General features: G+C 48.5%; 1 protein-coding gene across 2 annotated transcripts in view; it reads right to left on the bottom strand.

Moving 5' to 3' along the window:
• Positions 1–14,613, bottom strand: part of LOC134958452 (interferon-induced very large GTPase 1-like) — a 168,606-nt gene that overhangs the window by 122,046 nt on the left and 31,947 nt on the right. For both annotated transcript variants that reach the window (XM_063941072.1, XM_063941073.1), the window contains exon 3: positions 61–124. The gene's annotated coding sequence lies outside the window, so the exon portion shown is untranslated. The remainder of the gene's footprint in view (positions 1–60; positions 125–14,613) is intronic.

Genomic DNA, 14,613 nt, shown 5'->3' with positions numbered 1-14,613 from the left:
TGTTAGATTTATATTTGTAGGTAACATTTAGACTGTATGAGAGAATAAATAGCTACTTACTGGAAGTTTTTATCTGAATTAGAGAGTTGTTGGAGGATTGTTGGCCTTCGCTGATCTCTGCTTCCTGAAATAAAAATAAATAGGTTTTCAGTTATTGGGTCAGTGGGTGGTTAAGTTGGAAAGAGATGATCACTTGCCTCTGATAGGTTGGAAGAAAGAGGACCTTATTCACATCAAGTGCAGCGAAGTAAATGTAATGACAAATGACACACGCATATGCACCGCTTGCATTGTTTAGGCGTAAAAGGACTTGTTTTTTTTTAACTTTGTTCCCAACTCAGAAACCGTCCTTCCTGCTGCTGACGAGTAGCTATAGTTAGTTATCGGTTACCAGATATATTACACTCACCAAAACTAGATCTAGTGTCCTGTTGCTATAAGATTTTGCCTACACCATGGGTCTTCAACCTGCGGCTCTCCAGCTGCTGTGGAACTGTACATCCCAGCATGCCCTGCCATAATTTTGTTAAGGCATGCTAAAACTGAGCAGGGCATGCTGGGATGTACAGTTCCACAACAGCTAGAGGGCCATAGGTTGAAGACCCATGGCCTACACCCTTATTTACAACAATTTGGAGCTCACAATTACAGGGTCCATCTAGCCATTTTGGATCATTATCATGATGTAAACAGATCAACATTTTGGATTATGGATAACATCCAGGTATGCATGCAGGAGACATCTTCAAGAAAAGAATGCCATTATCAAATATGCCGTTATATTCATGTTTGTTTCAAGGTTCCTTTGACATAATAGGGGATGGAATACCTTTAAGAGCAGCTACCTTTCTTCCTGAGTTTGGGCCCGATTCAGGGTGAAAGTGGATGCAGCTGGGTCTTTTGGCTGTCACCCGTCTGCAACATTATGCCACTACAAATCCCTTCCCTGATATACATCCATGCATATGAATGCGAAAGAACTGAGGTGACCACTATGGGCACGTTTTTTTGTTGTTTGGAATTGCACAGCCGTCTGAGGAGAAAAGACACTACATAATGCTCTACCAGCTGACCGACAAACAGCAGGCTTGATGTGTGCCCCCAAGGGTATAGGCCCGGCAAGAAACCAGGGTTGCAAAAGAGAGGCAAGTGGTGTATACACTAGTACTGTGGGAAGAGTGGGTACTGATTACCCGGGCTTGTTGGAGGGGACCTGCAGGGGGATGGGTCCACCACCTCCTTCTCAGTAAACATACCTTGCTCCAGGAAGTGGACAACTCCTCCGCCATGACATTATCAACCCAGTGACAAGTTTGGGAAGGCGCACTGCACAGTGAAAGCAAAGACAGTGGCACTGTGACGGAGTCTTGGCTTTCTACTGTACACGTGATATCTTCCCGAATATCATTGGAAAGATGGTGCCTCGGTAGAGAAAGGGGATACCTGCTTACCACAATGTAAGATGGTGATGCGCTCCCTCACCCCTACAAAACCTTGGCCTGGCGCAACACCCTGTGCCCCTAGGTGTAGGCAATGAGAATATGTGCTTGGGGGTCCTGTACTTTTTCCAGCAGTACAGCATGGAAGAGATTGTTGAGTGGGTCAGAGATGGGAGAGTCGTTGCCCAAGGAGTTATAGGTAGAAATCCATCTTGAATAGTGACCCACTGTTTGGAGTCTGTACCTCTTGTCCACTCAACTATGTGACTGAAAAGTACATTATGAAGGTAGGTCAAAAGGTTATTGGGCTGAAGACCACCTTGGGATTTGCGCCTGTAAAAGGATAGTGTTTGAATCACTGTCTTTTGTTACCTCACATGAAGTCCAGAAGTTTTTTGTGGGGATCGTTGGGGGGATGGGGGACCCACACAAAAACAAACCAGAAGGTGGAATATGTTCGGGTGAAATAACATCTATTGGCACACCGTGTCTATTTAGCAACTAATAAGCTAATGGCTTGTTTTGTTTGTTTTTTACATGTCAAAGTGATTTTTGAACAAACCTGCAACTCAACACTTATCATAAACTGCTGAACCAACTGTTGTAATTAACTACATATGCGATTTTGGGGGTAATTCAGGCCTGATTGCTGCTGTGCGTTTTCGCACAGCATGCAATCAGACCTGAACTGTGCATGCATGTGAACCGCAATGCACCGGTGTGTCGCACAACAGCGACAGGCGCTGGCGCCCATCGACGGGATGGTGCGAGAAAAACTATGGCAAGGTTATTGACAGGAAGTGGCCGTTTGTGGGTGGCAACTGACCGTTTTACAGCAGCGTCCGGAAAAACGCAGGCGGGATCTGGCAGATTAACTCCTGGGCTGAGCAGAGGCTGCACAAACCAATGCTTATGCAGCTCTGCTAATGAAGCGATCGCACACTTACACAGCGTTATCCCCTCCCCCTGCAGGTGGCGACTATCTGATCGCAGGGCTGCAAAAAACACCCCCTAGCAATCAGGTCTGAATGACCCCCTTTATTCGCAATATATTTATATATAGTTTAAAATAGATTTTTCTGTTTCCATTTGTACTCCCTTTAGGAGTTTAGTTTTTGTTGGTTTATTCTCAAGGATTTCTCCCCCCACCACTACTCTCCCCCCCCCCCCCTCCTCCGAGCATACTGTAATAAGGAGTAACAGGGATCTAAACAGGTATTTACCTTGTACAGATATATCACTATTAGTTATATCAGCAGTGCTCTATACATTGCAATAACAGACTCCATTCCGCTGTCTTGGACTCTCACTGTGCCGGGTCATGCTGTACTCCCTGCAATGGGTTTCCAACAGGGGGCCGAACAGCAGATCCCTTACCTTTTCCTTTATCTCTGACACACTCCCCCGTACTCTGGGGGTTATTCAGAGATACTCAGATCTTGCTTCCCGTAGCAAGATCTGCGTCCATCTCCTCACATGCTGGGGCCGCCCAGTACAGGGCCATTTTATCTATCGGGGCAACAGCGTGTGAGGTCACGCACCTGCCACAAAAATGCTTGCGACACTCCCCCCCCCCCCCCCCCACCCCCCCCAATTCCACCGCCAAACGCCGCTCCCTGAACACCCGCTATTGTCAATCACCTTGTGGCCACCGTAAGGAGAAGTGTCGCACATGTGCACTGCGGCCGGTGCATGTTTGCAGACCAGACGCACGGCTGAGTCCACCTCCGATTTGGCCCCTCTGTCCTTTTGAGGAGTGAGGACTTCTCATATCCCTACATGCATTCCAATGCCTATTGTGGATCATCCAGATAACTTGTTTTCAGAGTTATTGTGCCAATTGGATCCCCTACTAAGTATACATGATGTTACATTTGGATATTATGTGATCTTTTAGTATCCAATGAATGCGTTAAATATTTTATTATAGTTTGTGTACCGTTTGACTTGTTTAAACCCTTAAAACGTAACAGACACATTCCTCGTACCGTGTTATTGTACATTTTTTTGGCTCAATAGCACACTACTAACTCACACATGGCTGTACATACTATATGTTAATGTATTGACATGGTTTTCTTTCTAATAGATTTTCAATTCTGCAGATAATACGATTCCCACTCATGTCCAAGCATATTAATCCATAGTGTGTCTGCATTATGGGCCTAATTCAGACCTGATCGTAGCCGTGTAAAATTTTGCATGGCTACGATCAGGCACACTGACATGTGGGGGGACGCTCAGCACAGGGCTAGTCCGCCCCGCATGTCTGGTCTGGCCCCGTCGCACAAGAGCATCGCACAGCGGCGATGCTTTTGTATTGGAAGAGTACTATAGCTCCCAGCCAGCGCAACTCCTGAGCACTGGCAGGGAGCTACTCATCGCTGCTCGTGTCGCAGTGGCTGTGCCGCGGCCTGCCCCGGCATGGCCACGCCTGCGTTGGCCGGACGGCGCTCCCTAAACGGCAGCCAAATGCCGCCATCCCACCCCCTCCCACCTGTCAGAAGCAATCGCAAGCCTAGGACAACTGTCGGCTGTCTGCCACGCACCGGCGCGTTGGCTGCTGTGCGATAACGCACAGCACCGATCAGGTCTGAATTAGGTCCTATAACGGCAATGACAAAGAAAATAATGACATACGGGTAAAATCATAAGCGTAATTACAACTGAGAGCATAGTATTACATATTAGGACTACCGTCCAAAATGAGCAGTCAATTTTAATAACCGCAACATGAATGTTGGTTTCTAACAGAATAGCAATAGGGGGAAGACAAGAGAAAACAAGGTAAGGGGAAAACCGTTCGGGAAAGAACTCAGGCACTGTCCAGTAGAGATCTCATAAAAGTGTCAAATTAGTTAATCAATACTTTAAAAAAAAAAGGTAGGTTGTGGGGTATAAAAGCAGCATAGGTTGTGGTCGTCTTAAAGTCCAACCAATTAAACCAAGTGTTTTGTATAATCCGAATATTTATCCAGGAAGGCATAGAAAAGGTCTTCCATATGCATATAAAAATCTATACTTTGAAACCATTCCCACACTGTCGGCGGATCTGTAGACCGCCAACGTACTGGAACAGCCCTTGTCGCATTCTTTAAATATTTAAGGAGAGACTTTTTGTACTTTGTAATGGGAATATTGGAGTGTGAAAGCAGCCAGAAGTCTGGCCCAGTAGGTACCTGGAATCCTAAGATTTTGGTCGACAACTGTAGGATTGTGTTCCAGAAAAGGGCGATTGAGGGGCAGTCCCACCAAATGTGGATTAGCGTGCCTCTATCTCTGCCACAAAGCCAACATAAAGGAGAAACAGATGGATAGAATTTATGCAAGAGGGACAGGCACCTATTCCACCTTGACAATAATTTATATTGCGTTTCCACAACTTCAAAGCTCATAGAGCAATGGGGGTCATTCCGAGTTGTTCGCTCGTTATTTTTTTCTCGCAACGGAGCGATTAGTCGCTAATGCGCATGCGCAATGTCCGCAGTGCGACTGCGCCAAGTAAATTTGCTATGCGGTTAGGAATTTTACTCACGGCATTACGAGGTTTTTCTTCGTTCTAGTGATCGTAATGTGATTGAGAGGAAGTGGGTGTTTCTGGGCGGAAACAGGCCGTTTTATGGGAGTGTGTGAAAAAACGCTACCGTTTCTGGGAAAAACGCGGGAGTGGCTGGAGAAACGGAGGAGTGTCTGGGCGAACGCTGGGTGTGTTTGTGACGTCAAACCAGGAACGACAAGCACTGAACTGATCGCACTGGAAGAGTAAGTCTCGAGCTACTCAGAAACTGCACAGAGAAGTCTTTTCGCAATATTGCGAATCTTTCGTTCGCAATTTTGAGAAGCTAAGATTCACTCCCAGTAGGCGGCGGCTTAGCGTGTGCAAAGCTGCTAAAAGCAGCTTGCGAGCGAACAACTCGGAATGAGGGCCAATGTGCCATAACCTCAGTGTTTTTCCCAGTTTACACCAATTCCCCGATGTGTCAAGTCTTTATCCCATGTGTCGCAGAAGTAAGGGTTCACAGGGAAGTGACCATGAATGAGACTCAAGATGCCTGATATGACATGTGTGGGGACTGTAGATTGATTGCACATGGACTCAAAGGGTGTAAGAACCTTATAGGAGGTCAATTACTCCTCTGTGCGAGGCAATGAAATTACGCAGTTGAAGATAGAACCAGTAATCTTTTGCAAGGATATAGTCATTGTCCTGCAATTCTGAGAGAGTTTTGAGTTTACCATTTGCAATCAAGTGGTGTATCCTTTTCACACCCGCCCTCCTCCATCTAAGAGCTAACTCACTTAAAATTCCCAGAGGGAACATCGAATTATCAAAAGATAGATAAGAGTGTTTTTCCTGACGATATTCCTCATCTATAGCGAAGAGTCTACCATAAGGCTAAAGTGGCCTGACTGTAATGCAACGAGCATTTAATTTGGAGAGATGATGGTACTGCATATAAAATTAAAGATTTGTGGAGGAAGCCTCCAAGTCAACCCACTGTTTCCTAATTGGGCCTGGACGGGACCAGTCCATGATTCTGTGTAATACCGTGGCTTAATAGAATGCCGAAATCACATGCAATTGTTGACCACCCTGAGATTTCCTTCTCTACAAAATTGGTATGTTTGAATCTAGGTTTCCGCCCATTCCAAACAAAATGACTTAATCGCCCTATGTGCTACCAATAAGAACTGCGGGGGGAGTCTCAGCGGGATAGTTTGAAAGAGGTACAACAACCTGGGAATCTCATTTTCCCAATGTTTATACGGCAAAGCCAGGAAAACCACTACGTGAGCCAATGTGTTATCTCCTGCCGCAATGTGCAAAGGAGCTGGGTATGATTAAGAGTGACAGTGGTGGTAAGTGTTGCTGGAATCAAAATTCCTAAATATTTAATGTGAGATGGATGCCATGTAAAACAGAAAATACATGGATAAGGCAGAGACCATTGGGTCCGGGAGCGTAATATTCAGCGCCGTTGATTTGGAATAATTAATTTTAAAATTAGACAGCCTGCCAAAGCTCATAAATTCCTCCATAAGATTGGGCAAAGAAACCACAGGATTAGTTAGGATTGTTAAATCATCTGCAAAAAGGGCCAAACGATGGTTTATATCGCTGATTCGCAGAGCCTGTTATGCTCTCGCCAAAGCCTCCATACATAGTACAAGTATCAAGGGCAACAGCGGGCAGCCCTGGCGGGTGGCATTGGATGTTTGTATCGGTTCAGAGAGAAATCCATTCACCCTGACCTGTACCGAAGGACCTCTGTACAACACGAGAATTTTCTGCATGAAAGTATGTCCTAGACCTAACTGCTCTAGAATTGCCTCCATAAAATCCCAGTCCACCCGATCAAAGGCCTTTTCTGGATCCATGGAGAGAAGCATTTAGGGAGCTCCTACTGCCTGGGCATGTGCCATCACATCAATAACTTTGATAGTGTTATCCTATGCCTCTCTGCCTGGAATGAATCCAGCCTGATCAGGGTGGACTACATCCGGTAGTAACGGTGCAAGGCGGTTGGCCATAAGTTTTGCATATAATTAAATATCTACATTAAGTAGAGAGATTGGTCTGTAGCTAGATGGAAGTGTCTGGTCTTTACCTTCTTTTGGTATAATAGTTATATAGGCTCCAAGGGACTGGCCGGAGAAAGGGACCTCTGAAGAGACCGCATAACAGGCTCGCAATAAAAGGGGAATAAGGCTTTATAATAGGTAACAGGAAAGCCATCGGGGTCTGGGCTTTTGTCATTAGGTGAAGTTTTAAGAGCAATCACAAGTTCCTCCTCTGTAAAGGGATCCTCCAAAACCTGGACAACTTCTTCGGGAAGAGTCGGGAATTTAATTTCCTCCAGAAGTGTTGGTATACTTTGTTTGTAGTCTGTTCGGGTAGAAAGCGAGTGTTTTGTTACTAGGTTATAAAGTTCTGAATAGTACTCATGAAATATTTGAGCAATCTCCTAATCATTGGCATGAGGCCACCCTTGGCATCCTTAAGATTCGATATATGTGTCAAGGATCTTTGAGCTCTAAGAGTACGAGCCAAAAGTTTGCCTGGTTTATTACCCTCAGCTATGATATTTGTGTCGACATTTACGGCATGCCCTGCATGTACCGTCACTAAGTAGGCTGTTCAGTGCTTGCTGGAGCTCAATCAATGTATCAGATGCTAGTGTAGTGTAGTTGTGTGTGTTAGTTCTATTTTTTTTTTCCCAAGAAGGGCGTTTCTACAGTCAACCTTTTGTTTTTTTTAACCACTTGCCTGGCATGGTCGCATCAGATGCGACCATGCCAGCAAGTGCTTTATCTGACCTGGTTGCATAGGATGCGACCAGTCAGATAAACAGTATTAGCAACGGCAGGGAAGGAAAACTTCCCTTCGCTGCTGCTGTTAGAGCGACCGGAAGGTCCCTCTGCCTCCCTGCACTCTCCACTACTGATTGGTCAGCACGTCAGGACACCCCCCTCCCAGCGGCTGCAGACAATAGCAGCCGCTGGGGAAGTGTAAATGAACCCCCCCATGCCCCCACGGTGTACCTGGAAGCTGTCCCGGCTTTCAAAATGAAAGCCGCGATGGTCGTGATGTTTCCAATGGTCACGATGTTCCCGATCGATTTTTCGATGTTTGAAAAGAAATTTTACAACAACGACAAGTTTTTTTGTTTTTGTTTTTTTTAACTAAAATCATTTTGGATAGAGTTAAATTCATGTTCTTCACTCATAAAAAAAAAGAAAAACAAATTTCGGAGCGGTCATTGGGGGAAACAAATTGTCAGTTAAGTGGTTAAATATGAGCCCAGTTGCATACATTTGCCTCTTATCACACATTTATGCGCTTCCCACTGTGTTTCTGGTGAAATGCCATCAGTCATGTTTAAAAGGAAGTAGGAAGTATTCATCTATGGCTTTTTCAATCTGGGCTCGACAATCAGGATCCCTAAGGAGGTGTTCGATAAGTCGCCATTGCCAATGCCTCGGGGGAGGGGGGGGGGGGGAGGGGAGGTTGACGGAGGGAGAGGGTGAGTGTAATGGGAGCATGATCTAATCCCGCTGTTTGGCCAATAGTTGCATCAGTCAACAGATCGAGATGAGCATGGCTCACGCAGAGGTAGTCAATGCGGGAGTACGTGTTGTGTGGGGACGAGTAGAAAGTAAAGTCCCTATCCGCTGGGCACAGAAGACGCCAGGTGTCAACTAGTTGGAAATCTTGTAAAAGCGATCTACATCGTTTGGACTCCTTTACTGTATTCCGTATAGACCTAGTAGAGGAATCCAAATGGAGTTCTAACACCCAGTTAAAATCCCCCACCACCACCACCACTACTAGAATACCTTCTATGTTCTGTTCTACCAGTTCCAGGGAATCTGAGAAAATGAGTTTGGCCCTGGTTAGGGAGATAGAGATTTACAAAAGTACATTTCTGACGAGCTATAGTGGTCTTGACCAATACCCATCTTCCGTCTCCTATTAACAAATCTGAAATATCAGTTAGTCTCAGATGTTTTGCAAAAAGAATGGCTACTCCCCTAGCCTTTGCCCCAGAGTAAAAATTAAAATAACCTTGAGGGAAATGACGTGAGTGAAGGCCTGGAGATGCCCCTTTCTTAAAATGCGTCTCCTGTAAGAATACCACCTCCGCTTTATCTTTTGTGTAAACTATGTAAAAGGCCAGACCCCTTTTCTAGTATATTCAAACCCTTCACATTATAAGTTACCTTTAAATGAGCCATAGGAAAAAAAAAAAAAAAAAAGGCAAGGACAGACGGTCTGTATCGTCCTCCTAGCCAACTGGACTACATACCGAACACTTAGGAGGACTCGTACCTGCAAAGAACTGAGGGTTGGGAAGAATGTGTAAGACAACACAAGAGGATGGAAATGGGGAGACAAGGATCGAAACATAAGAAACAAATATAGAAAATGCCTAAAAATAGTAATCTCTGCATTGATAGCCATGGCAAGACCAAACCGTCCCATGGTCTAAAAAATTTACAGCAGAAAGTGGGAGTTAACAGGGTCTTCGTGGTTGCAACAATCTAAAGTAACAAAATAAAAGAATTGGTTAGCAGAATATAACGTAAATTAGGACTTTTATACCAAGAAGAAATATATTGATCGGAATCGTTTACAGATCTACTGTGATAAGACAACAACTGAAATATTTGGAAAGAATAGTAAGTAGAGAATGTCTCCCATCTTGTAATAAACGGCAAGGGCAGGTGTAGACAACACCATTGTCTTTGATCAGAGACTGACTTGTTTATCATGTGCTCCAGTAGTTAATGGTCTATCAGACAAATCACACAAAAGAAAAAAAGGATATGTCATGATGGAGCAATGGCTCTGCTCAGGGGACCTCAGAAGTGTTGTCAGCCAGAGCAGTTTGATTGCGTCTCCTGGAGTTATTTACTTTTTTCCAGGGCTCATTATGTGGTAATGATGTAGAAGGCAACACCAGGGGGTCCAGTCAATTTGGTAGTGTTATCAACGGAAGTCCCAATGCGGAACAAAATGACGGGACATCTTCATATTCCTAGAGTATGTAATGAGTGCCATCACGGGACACTTGGATGCTTAAAGGAAACCCCCATCGAAAAATCGAATGTCTTTTTTCCTCATTGCTTCCGTAAGTGGGCGGAGAAGACGTCTTTGTTGTAATGTCTGCAACGAGAGGTCCTGGAAGATCTGTATTTGATGGGCGCTAAAGTCCATTTCCGCGACCTGCCTGGATCGCTGTAGTATGTCCTCCTTCACTTTAAAATAGTGTAGACGACAAATTACATCTCTAGGTTTTTTAGTAGGTGCACCTTTTGGCCGCAGAGCCCGGTGCGCCTTTAATCCTTAGATTATTCTGCCGACATCACATGTTGTCAATATCATCCAATCTCCTTATTTCTTATACCTCAACCGACATGAGATCATGGAGGTCAGCAAGTTTAGAATACGTCTCGTCTCTATGTTCTTCTAGGTCAACAACCCTATTCGCCACCTGTGTAAGATCAGATTGTATGGTGGAAATACGTGCTTGCATGTATTCCTGGATCCGCTTTTCCATACTTAAGTCTTGTTGAATGTCTTGTCGAGTCGGGAGGGAGCGTAATTGAGTCAGGACTGCAGCCATATTAGCGTTTTCCATGCTAGCTGGTTTCAAAAAGGCTCTTAGAGGGAGAGCTCTGGACCTTATACCCCTCCATGGAAGTCGAAGCCACAGACAATGATGGAGGAGCTAATGTAGCGGACTCAAAAGGAGACGGACCAAATAGAGTATGAAAGGCTACAGCTTGTGAGGAATGACCTCAATTTTTCGTAGATTTTCTGGAGTTGCCTCGTCATTTGTCGGGACAAAGGGAAAAAAAAAGAACCAGGACAAGACCTAATATGGTAAATCGTTAAGGTAGGTTAAGTATATTCTGATAGATTTTACAATAAAATCCCCTCTGCGTGGCGTGGTTACATTACAGTATCATTTGCCAGGGCAAATAGCGAAGCTCACTGAGAAGGTATCAACGGTGACTTGAGACAGAGTCAAAGTGTGGACATGCAGAAATGAATAAAACAAAACAAAAACACAACACATAACAACAAAAAAACACACATTTGCACAATGCAAGTAAATCCGAAAAGTGGGATCAGGTGGTTTAGCACCAGAGGGAGCTCCAACCGTAGAAATCACATATGAGCTAGTAAAAGCTTGTTAAAGTAAAGCTCAGAAGCTGCTGTGTAAGAGCGAATACATCCATTTCTCAAGTATGGTATAATGAGACCACTTAGGTAAAATGCAGGATTAGGTTATCAGGAGTCTTACACCGAGAATGCACCTTCATAGGCAAGGGTAGAGTATACAGTGAGTTCCAGATACGGCTGCTTGTTCACAGATCAGGGTGGAGAGAAGGGCAGGAATCTGTATCCTAGCTTTCTTCACACTATAGAGAAGCTAAGAGGTAAAGGAAGCTTAATCACTGCCGCTGTCTGTTTCACAAGCACCAGTGTCTCCTCGATGCCAGAGAGTTTCTGGCAGCACTTCACGCACTTGTGCCACTAAATACACTGTACTCGCCGCAGCTCAGCTCCGGGCACCTGCTGGTTCTTTCCAACTGCCCCCCCGCCCCCAAACTGCTGACTCTGCAGGTACACAGGCACCGCCACTGTGAGCTTACCGGAGTCCCCCAATTCCCTGGCAGCACATTGAGCAGCGCCGCTCAGCTCTGGTGACAGATCCCGCGGCGCGGGTGGACCGCGCCGCTCTAAACTCTGGATTCTGGCTCCCCAAAAGCCAGTAGGCCACAATCCGCAGAGGGGTAGGCGACCCCTCCCGGCTCTGTGAGCACCACCAGTGGGTAGCCGAGAGGTGGTATGTGCCTGGGCTGCCGTTGAGTGTGGGCATAGGGGCTGTAGAGCTGGCGAAAGCCTCAGTATATGCAGGCACGGACAGGAGCTGAAGCTGCACGCGTCCTCTCCAGATCGCTGCCAGGTCACGCCCCCATTGTTCTATTTTTTGAACCTACATATACTGTATACTGCATGATATGGAAGAGTAAGGCCTTTCCTCAGCAGGTAAAAAGGATGACTTTAAAGTATATCAATAAATATTTAGGGCAGCATCCTATTAGCAGCGGTACTTTCCCACTGCTAATAGGATCGCCGGAGGTGATCCTATCAGCCCCGATGCAGGCAATTATCGTGTATTTTGTCACCCGAAGCAGAATACGCGAGAAGGGGGTCACCGGAGCTGCGATAACACATGGGCCATGTGTTTTCATGCGATCGCAGGTTCATATTCAGCCAATCAAAATGGCTTCTAATTGGATACTGTGATAATGACCATCGGTCATTAATCAAGATATCAGTCCATTTTGAAATTGCATCACCCCTAACAGGATACCGCCCTTAATATTTTAATAAAATTACACTGTAAAAAAAAAAAAAAAGAGTGCCCCAGCAAGAGAGTCTTTTCTTTCTCTAAGGAGAGAGAATTGACTGCATAGGAAAGGAAAGAGTTAAACATCTGGTGAGGGGTGGACCTAGCTGTGAGGAAAGTACAGCCTTTTTTAAGGGGAGGGTTTGATATATATAGGGAAGGTGAGGCCATCTTAGATCTCTCTTGTGGTGATTTGCTTTGGTGGGTGAGTGCTGCAGTGCAGACATTTGTTTCCACATAACTTTGCAAGTTTTTTACACAGATTGTCCCCCTTGGTAGTTTACATCCTCCTCTCTGCCTTTCCTCATCCCTGCTGTGATGTCCGCCCGCCCTCAGCGTTCTGCCCGGCTCCCGGCTCGGTACCGCGGGTCAGGCGGTCGAGCTGGGCCGGGTGATGAGGTGGGTGGCCTGGGGGACGGGGCTCCGTCCCCCGGGGCCTCCACGAACGCGGGCACGGGCGTTACACGGCGGGCCAGGTCGGCCTCGCCGCTGGGGGCCGGGCCGGCCGAGCCGGCCAGGCGGGGGCGGCGTGGGGGACCGGAGGTCCTTGCAGGCCGCCCTGAGGTCGACGGGCAGCGGCCCTCGCCTCCGGGACCAGCAGAGTCCGCGGCGGTGTCGGGCGCCCGCGGGCGCGCCGCGGAGGGCGCTCGGTAGGTGCAGTCTCGGCCCCTATCTCTCCTCCCTTGCCGCGGCCGAGTGCAAGTGCCGGGCGGGGGGAGAGGGCGGAACGGGGATCGGGCGGTCGCCGCGCGGGGCCTGTCCGGGAGCCTCGTGCGGCGGCTTTGGACGAAACACAGGCCGGGAGATCTATGGCGGGAGGAGGTGGGACGCGCGCCCACGCTCGCACCAGGCGGCGCCGGCCGCGTACGGGTGCACGCAGCGGCGCCGCCAGTACCTCTGTCCCCGCTTTTGACTCCCCGGATGCTGGAGTCCGGCAGGGGGAGGGGGCGCAGCAGGGGGGTGCAGCGTTTGTCGCTAGAAGGCAACGCTGGGCAGAGGCGATTTGCGCCGGCGGATGGGGCCACGACAACGAGCGGAAGGGGGGAGCGCGCACAGTATGCGCGTGGGCACACCGCGGGCCGTGCAGTGCACGGGGGAATGCGCGCAGCTGCACCGCAGCTTTCCCTGTCTTCCCATACCACTCCTCCAGAGACGGGATACAGCGGCTCTCGGGGGAGGAGGGGGGACAGGGAAAGGGTCAGCGGCCGCAGGGCCGCGGTACGCGCCGCTTCGCATTACAGCGGAACCTCCCCGGGATCGGGTGATGTTTCTGATCCGCTAGGCGGGGAGGAGGCGTTCTCAGAAGGGGAGAGTGGGTGGCCCAGCCGGGGGGCCCCCACTTTCCCGTCGGGTCGGAGGGTGCCGGGTCACGTCTGACGGTCGGCGGGCGCGGGTTCGCGCCCAGGCACGGACCGGAGGCCCTTCGGGGGCCGTTGAAGGGGGTCGCGGCAAGCGGGATCCTCCCGGGGCGCTGGCGTCGGCTCTGGCCACAGTGGTGGAAGCGTTGGGGCCGCTAGCCGCAGTAGCCTCCCCGAGGGCGGTGGGAGATTTCGGCCAGTCTGCGGGAGCCGGCGGGTCTGGCAGGCAGAGGGCCTCAGCGGCGCAGCGGGTGGCACGAGCCTGCCGAGAGCTTGGGGCGGCCGCTGCGGAGCTAGGTGCGGAGCAGGATGGGCAAGGGCGCGCGCCCACAGCGCCTCCCACACGTGGGGCCCGGCGTGCGCCGCAAGCGCGGGCCGGGTCCTCCTCTGCTTTGTCTATTATAGGGGACCTCGAAGAAGTGGATTTGGCGGACTTCGTGGAGGACGACGTATGGGCTGAAGCGGATGAGGATTCCAGGTCGGAGCGGTCGACGGCATCCGGTGAGTTGGTACAGTCTGTATCGGTTTCCCCCACGAGCTCGAGTTCGCGTAGCTCTTCTGTTTCCTCCTCTTCATCTTCTCTGTCGTCGCAGGCGTCCGACGTAGATAGCACTTCTAGGGCGAGGAAGAGGGCGGCGAAATTTGCCAAGCGGGCAGCAAAGCAGCAGAAGAGGCGTAAGCGAGTTAGTGAGGAGGATCGTAGGGCTAAGAAGCGGCGCGATCTTCCTGGGGTTGTGCGCTGCGAGTACACTGCAGTTATGCGGGGACTGCGAGACAGCTGCCGCAAGAAGATCCGTAGGGGTGACTTCGTGGACATATTCGTATTGACAAAGGCCATGAAGAAGGATTATAAGGCGGCGGCCGCTAAGAAGGGCATGGGGCGGAGGCTTT

The sequence above is a fragment of the Pseudophryne corroboree genome, chromosome 9 (genome assembly GCF_028390025.1).
Source record: "Pseudophryne corroboree isolate aPseCor3 chromosome 9, aPseCor3.hap2, whole genome shotgun sequence".
Lineage (NCBI taxonomy): Eukaryota > Metazoa > Chordata > Amphibia > Anura > Myobatrachidae > Pseudophryne > Pseudophryne corroboree.
The sequence above is the reverse complement of the archived record's forward strand: the minus strand, read 5'-3'. Positions and strand labels throughout refer to the sequence as shown.